This window comes from Brassica napus, chromosome C2 (genome assembly GCF_020379485.1).
Source record: "Brassica napus cultivar Da-Ae chromosome C2, Da-Ae, whole genome shotgun sequence".
NCBI lineage: Eukaryota > Viridiplantae > Streptophyta > Magnoliopsida > Brassicales > Brassicaceae > Brassica > Brassica napus.
Window position 1 is genome coordinate 45,674,588 of NC_063445.1, and position 14,151 is coordinate 45,688,738.

At 37.5% G+C, this 14,151-nt stretch overlaps 1 long non-coding RNA gene across 1 annotated transcript; it reads right to left on the reverse strand.

The window, feature by feature from the left end:
* Positions 1-229: 229 nt before the first annotated feature.
* Positions 230-926, reverse strand: LOC106379701. Its single transcript, XR_001276147.3, has 3 exons — positions 767-926; positions 603-655; positions 230-523 (listed from the first exon to the last, which is right to left on the reverse strand). It is a non-coding gene; the product is annotated as an uncharacterized LOC106379701 (long non-coding RNA).
* Positions 927-14,151: the final 13,225 nt, after the last annotated feature.

The window sequence follows — 14,151 nt, forward strand, 5'->3', positions numbered from 1 at the left end:
AAGATTTGTTGTTGGAGAGGGAGAAGAAGTGTAAGAAAAAGAAAGAGAGATTGGATTGGTGACATGGCAGTTTAATTTGGTTCTGGATATTTTTGCTGATGTGTCATGCGTAGAAATACTTCGATTTAGTTCCTTTTATATAGGTAGCCACGTATATAATTGTAGCATTCTTAAAATTTAATTAATTTTTTTTTTGTTTAATCAATTAACAAAAAAAAAAACAATACCAGAAAGTAAATGAAATTATTTTATTTATAATAATACGTTTCAAAATGGTTTACAAATTAAAATGGTTTATAAATAATAAACTGGTTAACCAAACCAAAAGGCTAAACCTAACGAACAAGAAAACCAAAGCAAACCGGTTGACCGTGTCTCTTTGCTCCTGGTGTCTGTTGGTCATCGCAAGCTTGACTGTAGGCATCGAGTTGTCTTTGTAACACAGATCGATCACCTTCAAGACTTATTTCTTCTGCGTCGTTGCTTTCAATCAGAAACAAGTCTGGCCCCTCCTACGGTAGCTCTGTAAATCGGAACCGCATAAATAATCAGAAACTAATCAGTAGCCTAAAGATTACATGCAGAGCGGAGAGTATACTAACTTTTAGCATTACTTTGTGTTTGAACAGATCCACAAGCTCCTCGGTCATTATCTCTACAATCATAATGACATTGAAAAAAGTACCAAGCTTTAGAGTCATCGAAAATAAAATGAGCATCAAGTAATCAATAACTAGTTATTGCAAATTTTGTAGATAGATCTTACCAAATGCAGAGCTATTCCGAAAATCAAATGGTCACGGCCAACCATTTTTCCTGTATAGCTTTAACAAGCTCATCGTAAAGGTCTGATCCCTCCTAAAAGCATATACCCAAAATAGCATAAATATAAATATACATATGCAAAAAACATTAGTACATGAAAGAATCACATTTTGGCTAGATGCAAGGTTGTCAGACTCAACATTAGCCACATAGTTTGCCTCATATAGGTTTCAGGGATCAGTTAGAACTTAGAACCTCAGCTCTCCCATCCTCTGTTTTGTGCTGCTATGCTTAATTCACCGAGATTATTTTTATTTGACCTACTCAATATTAAGACACTATTATCAAAGGACAAACCTTTCTCTTAACAGGGAAAGAGAGAAACTTTTGTAGTGGAAAAGAAAAACAAAATATCAAAACTTCCTCAAAAGCCTAAGGAACTTCACCTTTGAGAAGAAGATTGCAAAGATACAGAAAGAGGCTGCGGAAGAAGGGAAACGGCAGATGTAACTGGCCTCGTCGCTTCAGGAGGAATCCGAGTTTGACGCCTCCGATTAGCTATCTCTGATTAATTAAAAGGACGAGTGAATCGATAGTAAGGAGGAGAGGAAGAGAGAACATATCTTTTTTTTGGGTAGTAATATGGGAGAATGAATCTCAATTTATTTAAAAAAGAAACTCGAGTTTGTCGTGGCCGCAATGGTCCAGCAACATTCTCATGAACTAAAACAGCGACCTCAATCGGTGCCACAACAAAACTATGAAAACTAAACGGAAGAGAAAATGCAAGGTTAGCCAAACCATCAGCTAAGCGGTTTGCTTCCCTATACACATGAACGAATCGGATCAGCCAGTCCCTTGTCAAGAAGCCATGGCACAAGCGTACCAGGAAAGACAGCGGATGAGTATCCCCAATCCCTATCGTAAGAAACTCCATCACCATCATAGAATCGACCTCTACCTCCAGCTTTCTCACCCCTTTCTCCCAAGCAACCACTAAACCATAGTACACACCCCATAACTCCGCTAATGGTGCCGTACAACTACCTATATTAATCGCAAAACCACCACACCACTCGCCTTCTCCGTTTCGCAGTGCTCCCCCTGCAGACGCCGGCCCCGGGTTCCCATGTGATGCCCCGTCCGTGTTCTGTTTCATCCACCCCACACAAAGTGGCTTCCATCCCACCATTATCTCAACCATATGTCTCTCCTTAATGTGAGCAATATCTGCTCTATTCGCTGCTATAACTCCCTTAGCCAAGTCACTTAAGAACTTGACTCTATCTCTCCACAGTCGGGTATCACCAAATACATTTCCACATCTCCACTTCCATCCCCACCACAGAGTTAAAGCGAATATAATAGCCCACAGAATACCACCACCTGCATTGTTGTCACATAGGTTCTTATATAACCATTCCAGTAACTGCATTCTGAAGAAAGCATCCCTTCTTGTTCTCGGAACAAATCTCTCCCATATACCTTTTATCGCAGGAAAATCACGTAACACATGTATTATAGTCTCAATTCCTCCTCTGCAGACCTAGCATAAGTCAATCCCACTCAGGTGCCTTCTACGTCTCTCTGCATTCGTCATGATTGCTTGATTTGCCACTAGCCAGAGGAACATTCGAACTCTCTCAGGTGCTACAACGCGCCACATAGATCGAAAGAAACTCCCCATCTGCGGTCTTGGATTCTCATCTCTTGTAAGCAAGGCGTATGCAGACTTCACCGTAAACTGCCCATTCGGAGTCTGCCCCCATGCCAAACAGTCCTTTGCTCCAGTAACAATATCCACTACTACTGCCATAAGCTCTAGTCTTCTCTCAGCTGTTACCAACGGGGTAATTCTATCAAAATCCCAACCTCCACCTTCCCCCCACATATCTCTAACTGTTATATCTTCATATCCTTCTGGAAGCCCTGCAATCACTTCAGTCATGAGTGGTTGGCCTGCTATCCAACTATCCGTCCAGAACCAGATATTTCTCCCATTACCAGTGACCCAGCTATGGCCCATAAGAACCACTTCTCTTATCCCCATTACCACACTTTTCCATGTTGACGAGCTAGAGATACTCCTTACCATCCAATTTGTGTCATGTATGTCCCCACACCGTACTTACTTCGTAAAACTTTGGCCCATAAGCTCTCAGTATCGTGTAACAGACGCCATCCCACTTTCGCTAACAAGGCTTTGTTCATATCTCTCGACACCCTGATCCCCAAACCTCCGGCCGCCTTCGGTTTGCATATTTTATCCCAGGAGACTAAGTGTTGTCCACTTCCCCACACCAAGCTCCTCGCTAGACTATCAAGCTTCTCCAGTATAGCCACTGGCATGCTAATCGTACTCATCATATGCACCGGGATTGATGACAGAACCGACTTTGTCAATGTTATCCTTCCTGCAAGGCTTAATGTTTGTTTCTTCCATCCTGCTAGCCGTGAAGCTACTTTCTCCGGTACCTCCCCAAAAGTATCTTTATTAATTCTTTTTTGTAGTATTGGCATCCCCAAGTATTTTCCTAGCTCCTTTGTTGATGCAATACCATTTTCTCTGCTTATTCTCTCTTCTCTTCCTCTAGAGACATTATTAGAAAAGAAAATCTTCGATTTCTGGAGGCTTACTTTCTGACCAGAGGCTTTACAACAATGTTATCCGCACTCAATCTACCCGGGATGAAACTAGACTGAGCAGGACCAATCAGTTTAGGCATAATACTCTTCAGTCTCCCTACCATGGCCTTCGTGATAGTTTTAAACAACACGTTGCAGAGACTTATCTGTCGAAACTGAGTAATATACTCAGGTTTCGTCACTTTCGGAACTATCACCACGAGTGCATCATTAGTATTCTCCGGCAACTTCCCCGTCTCAAAGAAAAAAAGGACAAACCTGATCACAGATGCACCAACTGTCTCCCAGCACCTCTAATAGAAAACTGGTTGAAACCCATCTGGACCTGGTCCCTTGAAGCTGCCCATAGCTCTCACCGCTTTCTCTACTTCCTCCGCAGAAAACGTTTTGTCAAGATCCATTTTCTCTTGTCTTGTAAGCCCCACAAATCTCCTCTCCAATAGCATTTGTATGTCTGTATCCATGTTTTCCAGAGAATATAGTTTTCTGAAATAATCCACCGCTAGCTTCTCAAGTTCTTTTGCATCTGATACCCACTAAGTTTCATCTTTCTTTAGCATCTCCACTCGATTTCCCTTTCTCCTAATGATTGTCGACATATGAAAGAACTTGGTATTTCTATCTCCATGCACACACCACTTCTCCCGCGACTTTTGGAACCAGAGCACTTCTTCTTGCTCGAGGACAATCTCAAGTTATTTTAATAGCCCTCCGTCCTTTACCAAGATCTCATCAGAGGGGTCTTGCTCAATTTTTTTCCTGTATCTCTGTAATCTCCATCAACAAGTCCTCTTTCCTTCTTTGGACATTTTCGAAAACTTCTCTGTTCCACTTTCGGAGTGTCATTTCCAACCTCTGCAAAGCCTCTCTTGTATCAATATCACGATCCCATGAAGCTGTTAGCAAGTCTTGAAACTCATTATGTTGTAGCCATGCCGCCTCAAAACGAAATGGACGTCGACGTGCATCACCCTTAACCTCCGGTGTGAGCTGTAGATACAAAGGAGCGTGGTCTGATGCTAAGAAAGGTAAATGCCTCACACTTGCCTCCTGCCACCTGAGTCTAGATTGGGCACAGCATAATATTCTATCCAGCCTCTTCGCTACAAATGTGCTTTCAGTTTTCCCTCTTTTCCATGTGAATTGATTGCCATGAAATCCCATATCAATCAGTGACATATCATTTATCCAATCACCAAACTTTAGAAAATCCTCAGACAATCTCTCATTCCCACTACTCCTTTCATCTATCCAAGAGAGAAGATATCTTAGCGAACAAGGTGGAAGAAATAAGAATTAGGTTTAGTATTTTTTTAATGATAAATTATGTGACTGCGAATTAAGCCGCGTGTTTGTAATTTTTTTTATCAAGGATGGGAAACACTTAGCCAGGAAAATAACCCGGGAACTCGAATTATGTGGTTACTTTCTAAATTTTGCAAATCCATAAATTTATAGTTGTGTCGTTCATATATTGAAAATATATTATTAAATAGACTATGGTAAAACTATACAAATTGTCGTAAAAGTAATGAAAAAATTTATCTTTATTCATAACATAGAGGTTCCTTATATAGAAGATTACACCGTCATAGATAAATGGAAAGATTACAAATCATAATCTCTAGGTTATGAGCTATCCACAATATGGTTCATAACACTCCCCCTTGGATGCCATAACCATTTAGAGCTTGTAATGTGCTTTAATGTTGCCTCATTAAAACTTTACCAGGAAAACCCAATTGGGACAAAACCATGGTGAATAAAAAAGAGTACAACACACATTACTCCCCATTATTTGGACATTAGTGAAGGTCCCTTGGACCTCTCCAATTTTCTGCAATCTGTGGGTGATGAAGATCTTGGGCAGAATATGCTTCGTCCTCGAACATGATAGTTGGTTCTTCTTTACCATCGGTCATGCCACAATCTGATCAAACATATTGAGTCATCGACCTCAAATACACACACACGAAATCTTGGATGATGTTGCTGTGATATGCGTGTAGCACCATGTGTAAAACATAACCTGTCTGAAAACAAATCACCAAAACCAAATAACTCCTCTTTGGACTGGTTAGTATAAAATAAACCAAAATCAAAGGATTCTTCATCGTCTTTCTTATGGACCAATCAGATCAGTGTCTAAAACAAGACTTCTGTATCGTCCATCTCAGGATTAAATGGATTTCTTTATCGTCCACCTTTGGACTGAATGGATCAGTGTCCAAAACAAGTGATCTTACTCCCATGTACTAGATAATGGGTGAGACTGGTCCATATTAATTCTCTTGAGTACCCTTTTCTGTATATACTATTTGATGCACAAGGATTTCATTGTTAATGTACTCAACCTGTAATCCCAAACAAAACTTTGTTTTCCAAGATCTTTCATCTCAAACTCTTTCTTGAGATATTCAACTGTTTGAGAAATTGTATCCAGAGGTTCCTAGGATATTCAAATCATATACTTTGATGATTATCAATATTGTTCTTGAGAACTTGCTGTACTTTCAACTCAATACCCTCTAGTATTTTCATTATCCAGTGGACCATATAAATATGCAGTCACTACATCAACTTGCTACAAGTCTAATTTTCTCTCTTATATAGACAGACTTATGAGAAATCTAAAAGTAGTTGCATCCACCACATAGGAGTATGTCTCCTCATAATCTATTACTGGTCTTTGTGAGAATTCTTGTGCAACATCAACTTTATATCTCACGATTTCTATTCCTCACAATACCCATTTATATCCACTAGTTTTAACATCATATGGCGTCTTAATCATATGGCCAAATACGCCTTTCTTCTTTAAACTATTTAACCCCACGTTTCCATTCAATCCAATCTGTTCTACGAGTGCGCACTCTTATACTGACGTGGGTTCATGATCCTTGCTTATATTCATAAATTCAAGTGCTACCTTGTATGCAAATAAATCATCTTATGTCGACATTTCTTATTGGTTCCATTATGTTCCAGACATGATATAATCGATTGAGATTCATTATTATCAGGACCTTTAATACTTTGCAGCTTGGCGTCCCAAGCTACATTGTTTGGTACCTGTACCTTAGAGTCGGCCGACCTTATCTCCATGTCTGGGATGGTTTCCTTAGTAACCTCGGATTTGGATTTTGATTATCATTCTCTGCACCTTTCTTTTATTTTCGAGGATTCTTATCTTTTGGAACCTATTGGTCTACCACGTTTCATACGTTGTCTAGACTCTGTAGCAACTTGACTGTGTCTCTTCTTGGACATCAAATTCGTTGGTGCTTTACAAGCTGGTTTATATATGACTTAGTCATTTTTTTCGGGTCAGCAAATGTGTCTGGCATTTGATTAGCTAGCTTTGTAAATGTATAATCTTTGGACGTCTATTTCACATTCTTTAGTCCGAGGAACTTGCCAAGATATTGATAGTTGATTCCATTCTATTTCTTTTACAATTCTTTTACCAGCTTTATTATTTTTTCTCCTCTTGGTCTTAAAATAATCTGTGTACCTGGCCTCAAATATAATCACCTATAATTGGCTCAAAGTACTTTATTATTGTGGGAGAATCATATCCAACATATATCTCCATCCTTCTTTTGAGGTCCCATCTTAGTTCTCTGTGGTGGAACAATTAGTACATAGACAGCACATCTAAATGTCTTATGATGGGGTATGTCTGGCTCTTGACCCGTTAATAATTGTGATAGGGGATATCTATGCTCACTAAATGGCCTGATGCGTATTAACTTAGGTGTATGTAAATTTCGTGTAGCCCAAGCTGTGAATGGGAGTTTTGACCTCATAAGTTATGGTCTATTAATCAGCTATTTACGTTTTAAAAGATTTCGGCCAAGCCGTTCTTGGTATGGACATGTATCATAGAATTGTCCACACTTACCCCCATGGATATACCATAATCATTTAAACGCTTGGGACAAGTATTCACCAGTATTATCTAGACTGATAGTCTTTATTATGAAAAAGGGGTTCGCAGCCGTTTTACTCGTGATGACCTAATGAGTTTCCCTTGTGTACATGCTAAACACGTGAGATTCTTTGGGATAACTCTTCTTATCTTTTAATGTGTGCCTTTTGAATATCAATTTTCGCATCATGTTTGGACCAGGATGGCCAATCCGGTCTTGCCATAAAGTGTATATTTTCGCAGGTTTTTAGCCTCTATCATACTGATCTATGCATAGTCTAGGTCAGTAGAGAATGCATGTATAGTCTTTAGGACTTATTATGGCCTTGGGCGATTTTATACATATATCTGAAGGAACTCTTTGTTTCCTTCGCCCATTTTTTCAATATGGAAACCATTATTTCTTATATCTTTAAAACTCAATAGGTTGCTCTTGCTCTTAGAGCTGGGTTAATATAAGGCATCACTGATTTCTAGATGCATACCCTTAGGCAATAATATATTAGCCTAGCCATAGTCTTCTTTCAGACTGGCGATACCTGTTTTATTACTTATATTGGCGTTTTTCAGTGTACTCATATAGAAAAATCATTCATTCATTTAATCTAAGAAGACAATGTAATAGAAATAAATTCAAAGAGATAAAAATCAGAGAAAGCATACAAGCAAAGCGATCACACAAGTTTGATGTCGAAATCAGATTATCAACTTGATTCTTTTAGGCAATCATAAGTCTCATATTCCATAAGATCATCTTGATCATGTTCGAAATTATTTTCACCATCTTTATAGACCAAGTGGATTTCACGATTCTTCCCTTTTAGACTCTCTTTGATAGATGTCACAAAAATGTTTGGGAGTCCTTCATATCTTAGCCCAATGGTTCCTCATTCCACATCTATGGCACACTGATTTGGTCGAGTTTTGTGGTTTAAAGGATATACCACGGCCACTGCCTTGACCATGGATCAAATTGGGTTGATACCCACAGCCTCTGCCATAGTGATTCCCACGGCCAAATGTGTTATAGTGGCCATGGCCACGTCCTTCCACCCTACACGGCTATGACCGTGTGGTCTATCATTCTGGACGTGGTTACCTTTTTTTTTTTCTGTGGCCTTATTGGTGTCAGGTAATGGGGTTAATCCAGGAGGTCTCAATTCACTGTTTCTCATCAGTAATCCATTATTTTGTCCAGCTAGTAATAGACTCATCCACGGACTTATAGTCCTGAATTCTAGGATTCCTCCAATCAAATAGGGCCTTTGGTAATAACATCGTTCTTTGGTGATCATATCTCGATTTTTAACTATGTCCAAAAGTCTAGGGGATTCTCTATAGTCAGATACTGATCTTTGGGACTCTTAATAAGATGATGGCTAATAATTAATATTTGCCCTGTATCAATCTTTCTCATTGGCATTATTGACTTCTATGATACATTCACCAAGTCTTTTTGACTTTAGGATAATCTTTGTATCCAATGCCCACCGTAAATAATTATCTCTAGAGAGATTTAGGGCAGCAAAATCCAGGTTGATTTTTGACATCTCAAATCATATATCACTCAATTCGGATTTCAATCTTGTGAGGACAATGAAACTATCAATCTTAAAGGCATTTAATCAATCAGTCAATTTCTAGCAAGTCTCAGCAATACTATTTCTATGTGCTCATAATATTATGGTTTATCAAGACTAGCAAAAACGGATTCAATTAATCATGCAATTAGGGTTTAACAATCAATGGATTTTAGCAAGACTAGTAAAAAGATTTATTAATCATTCAATCAGTTTCAAGGCTGATTTTAGCAATACTAGAATATAGATTTCAAGCATGAATTTCAATGAATCAGTTTCAAGGCCGATTGGTATTTAGCATAAACTGTGTGTAAATAATCTATCTAGTATCCGAATTTATCAAATCTTAAAAACATATAATCAGATCAATCAATTTAATAGAACTCATAGCATAATGAATTTAGGGTTTCAAGTTTCAGATATGCGGATTAAGGTTAGGACTAGAATTAGGGTTTCATGATTTCTAATCAGATCAATCAATAAAATCGAACTTAGCATACAATCTTAAACCTCAAGACATTAGATTTTATCATGAATCTATTAACCTAGCATACAGATTCTCGATTCTCAACGACATCCAAATCAGATCAATATAACCTATCATACGGATTATTTAGGGTTTTCATTTAAAACAGATCAGATTACAAAACTATCAATTCTAGCAGATGATATTAAACCTCAAGAATCATGCAATCAGATCATTCGGATTTTAAACAAGTAAACCTCAATCAATCTATCAACCTATCGGAACCAAGCTAGCAACCTATCGGATTCAATCAATGTTTTAACAGGCTGGTCGGTTTAAACAATTTTAAATCAGATGAACAATTAACCAAGCAGGATGAGAAAATAAATCTGTCAATCTTAACTGTGATTAAAGCATTAATAAAAACAAGGAGGTCGGATTTAATCAAGACTTAAACATATCAGAATTATTAAACTAGCAAAATGAGAATAATAAATCTAGCAACTTAACGGTCAAACAATTCTAGCAACATAGCATCAGATTCAATCAGATTTAAAACCTCAATGATCAAAGCCGAAAACATTTTTGATTTCAAAATATTCGATTAGGGTTTTAATATGTGATTTGATAATTATAGTATAATTAATTCTGATACTTATATTATTTAGGGTTTATAGATATAAGGTTAGGGTTAATCGGATTTTAACTTGTAAAAACTGATTTGGGGTTTTAATCATGTATGAACATGATTTAGGATTTGGGGTATCGAACTTTTAGAGCTTCGATTTACTCAATTAGGATTTTTGATCTATTACCCTATGGTTTTGATTCATAAAGATTAGGGTTTTAGGGTTTCATTCTTTATCAATCAATCCATGTTCGATTATGGGTTCTTAGGTTTTAAATTTCCTTTTAACCTTAGATGATTGTTGAATCGGACCACCAAAGGAGTTGAGCCGCGAGCTGGACACGAACGGGACGCGAGCTGGAATGGATTGAGTCGCTTCTATCGGGTCGCAGACGTCCTTTGTTGCTTGATCGGGAACGCCTTGATCGTCGGATGCGAGCTGTCTGATGCTGTCGCGAACGAGGAAGAGGTCACGTACTGGAGCTGCTCTCGGGTCGCGAACGTCTGAGCTAGGATCATGAACGTTTTAGGCTGAAGCTGATCGGGGACGCGAGCTGGAACAGATGCAGGAACAAGAGACGCGATCGGGGTTTAGGGTTCGTCGGATCGCTGGCTAAAGTTAGGGTTTTAGGGTTTTTCGATATGGGTATTAGATTAGGGATTTAGAGTTTCGTGCTGATAACATGTTGTAAAAGTAATGGAAAAGTCTATTTTTATTCATAACATAGAGGTTCCTTATATAGGAGATTACACCGTCATAGATAAATGGAAAGATTACAAATCATAATCTTTTGGTCACAATCTGGTTCATAACACAAATTATAATATACATCACTATTTTTAAAGCTATAGGGTTTGAAAGTAAGGTTGGAGATAGAGTTTGAAAGTGGGTTTTGGATTTTAAGGTAAGAGATTAAAGTTTGAAAATATGTTGAAAATTGAAATCTTTTAAAAGTGTTATTTTTTGTGGGTTATAAATGTTCAATTTTGAAATTTGTTATAAGTGTTAGATGTTGGAATTTAGGGTATGTTTAATAAGGGTTTATAATTTGGGGTCAAATATATTTTTTTCAAAAAACTTGTTATTAGTGTTTTTTTTTGGTCATATTAGTTGTTTTATCTTCAGATTTTTATTAGATTATGGAAATTTAGGGTTTAGGGTATGGTCAGGGTTAAAATTTTCTATCAATAACCGCAAAATACATTATGTCTATGTATTTCTACTATTGTTTTAGTGGCTAATAGTGAATATTGATTTCCACAAAATCTTTTTGTGGTTAATTATGGTTTACTTTCTACCAATACAAAGCATAGTTTGTGGCAATTTAGCCACAAAAATCTATAAGATAGCTACTAATCCTAGTATTTAAAATTTGTTGCTGTTTTTGTGGTTATTTGTAACTTTTATATTATAGCCACAAAACTTTTGTTGCTAATTTGTGGCTATGGACAATTTTTCTTGTAGTGCGCTACACCAGTCCTGAACATTAAACCTACTGAGACCTTCAAGGAAAAACCACATATGTAACTCTTCCACTTGGTTTCTCCATCCCTCTTGCAAGATGCAGAGAACGAGCTGGTACTCCCCTGAAGATTGAAAAAACAACATCATCACTCAACATAAGCTGAGAATCAAATCAAAATAGAAATCAGATCACATGTAATACTGAGTCACTTCATCAACTCTCTTGAATCACAGCATTCACATTACTTTTACTAAAATCACAATCAAATTAGTACAAAGGTAAAACGAACCTGCTATGCCAATGAACTTCCTTCTGAACTTTAACATCGGACTTTTGAGCATCTGTTGTGCCAAAAAACTGTTTAAAACAACAATGTCACAGCTATTGTACAAATGTATTTTGATTCAAATACTATTTAAAATTTATTTTAAATAAAAAATCATTGTACGATTTTCTTGGACTTCTTTGTAGCATTGAACTACTTCACATAATCTGACATGAATACTCTACTTGGAAAGATTCAGTTAACATTTTCGGCCTGCACGATGTAGGAATTGTCTACAGCCCTCGACCCAACTTAGACCGTGTATGCAACAACAAAATTTTCTAAAAGGGACGGTTAACTATGTGTATGTTGAATTCTTGTTCCAACACCTTATGCACTTACATTACATTCTAAATCAAATCATCCACAAGAATAGGAAATCTTCATATATGTATGCGTATCTCTATATATTAATATTAAAAATTCAATACGTTAAAAAATCTTACAACTACACTTATAATGAAACAAAAGTAGTAGATTTCTAATTTAATTGAATTATCTTTCAGCATTTGTTCATTGGAATTACTAGGTCATGTTTGTGTTTGTTATTTCGCATAAAAGGTGATTAAGTTATTGTATTTTGATGTTTTTTAAGTAACAAAAAAAAACATATATCGGTGGTTGATAATTTCTTCGAAATTATTAGAACATGTTACATGCGTCTCTTGTCCACCATCACGTTACGAATTCATGATTTTGAATTTCTAATACACCAATTCTGGCTATAGATATATAGGTTGGATTACTTTGATCTTTCTTGTTTGATTCACCCATAACATTTTCGTTAAAGCTTGTTGGATTAAAATTAGTTTGGCCATGTAGAATCCGAATGTATAGAACTCAAACAAACTTAATAAGAATTTGCTCTCTTATTAATCTCTCAATGCTTTAGAAAATCACTCAAAACTAAAGCTCTCACACAATCACAAAACTCTCTTATTTTATGCCACACTTTGACATCTCCATATATAAGCATATAAAGTCCTAAACTCACTAGACATATGGTATTTAGATAACTCCTAAGTATCTAGGACTTTCCTATTTCCTAATTTCATATCTCGGTAGGAAATAGATAACTTATTTCTCAAGTTATCCAAGCTTAAACCAACATTCTCCCCCTTAAGCTTGAAGTCGGTTTTCAACACATCTTTTACTCCTAGGAGCTCTCTCATTTCTTTAAACTTTGTTCTTGCCAGAGGCTTGGTTAGTATGTCAGCTCTTTTCAAGACTCCGGCTACATGATGAACTTCGATCAACCCATTGTCGACACATTCTCGAATAAAGTGATAGCAACGATGAATATGTTTGTTGCGACCGTGAAACACATGGTTCTTTGTCAAAGCTATGGCCGATTTATTGTCAATCACGATTGACACCTTCTTGCTCTCGATCCCTGTTATCTCCTCCAAAAGATCTTGAAGCCAAATAGCTTGCTTAGCTGCATCATTCCGCCATGAACTCGGCTTCGCAAGAGGATAACGCCACTGTCTCTTGTTTATGTGAACTCCATGTGATTGGACTGTTTGCAAAGTAGAAAACGTTCCCTGATGTGCTTCTACCATCATCCTCATCTATATTATGAGAGTTGTCACTGTATCCTTCCACTTTCGCATTACTTGATCGACAGAAACTAAGACCATATGATAACGTTCCTTGCAAGTACCGCAACATAACCTTCAAAGCTGCTTCATGAGATACCTTCGGTGTTTGCATGTATCTACTGATTTGTCTCCAAACCGTACCTTTCCTGTGATTGACTCGTTCAGGGTCTTGAAATAGCTTCGACTTCCAGTCATGTGATTACTTGCACCATTATCTAAGTACCAAACATTTTCATTGTTTGTCTCAAACTCTCGGGGGTTGACATTCTTCTCATTCAAGTACACAACCTCATGCATCATGAGCTGTTCCACCTCTATCGTCTCGGCCTCCTTCTCCTTAGCCTCTATGGTTTCTTGTAGCTTAAGCAAGCGATCCGGACAAGTGGATGCATAATGACCGTTTTTGTCGCAGCGGAAACACGTGATCTTTGACAGATCAATTTCACCATAGTATCGATCATTGTATCGTCCCATCCCTCTGCCTCTGTTATAATACCTTCCTCCACGTCCCCTACCACGATATTTTCCATTGGAGTCGTGATTCAAAGAAGCAGAGTGAGAATCCAAATTCGCATACATAAGCTTTTGAGTATCTTGTGTTTATTCTTCTTCATCCATAGCAACACGTTCTTCATATGCCTTCAGACGTCCGATAATATCCTCAAAGGTTGTAGTCTTTTAGATCAAGAACTTGTTCCAACGAGGCCACGATATGTATATATTTTCTTCGAGGAAGACTTGAG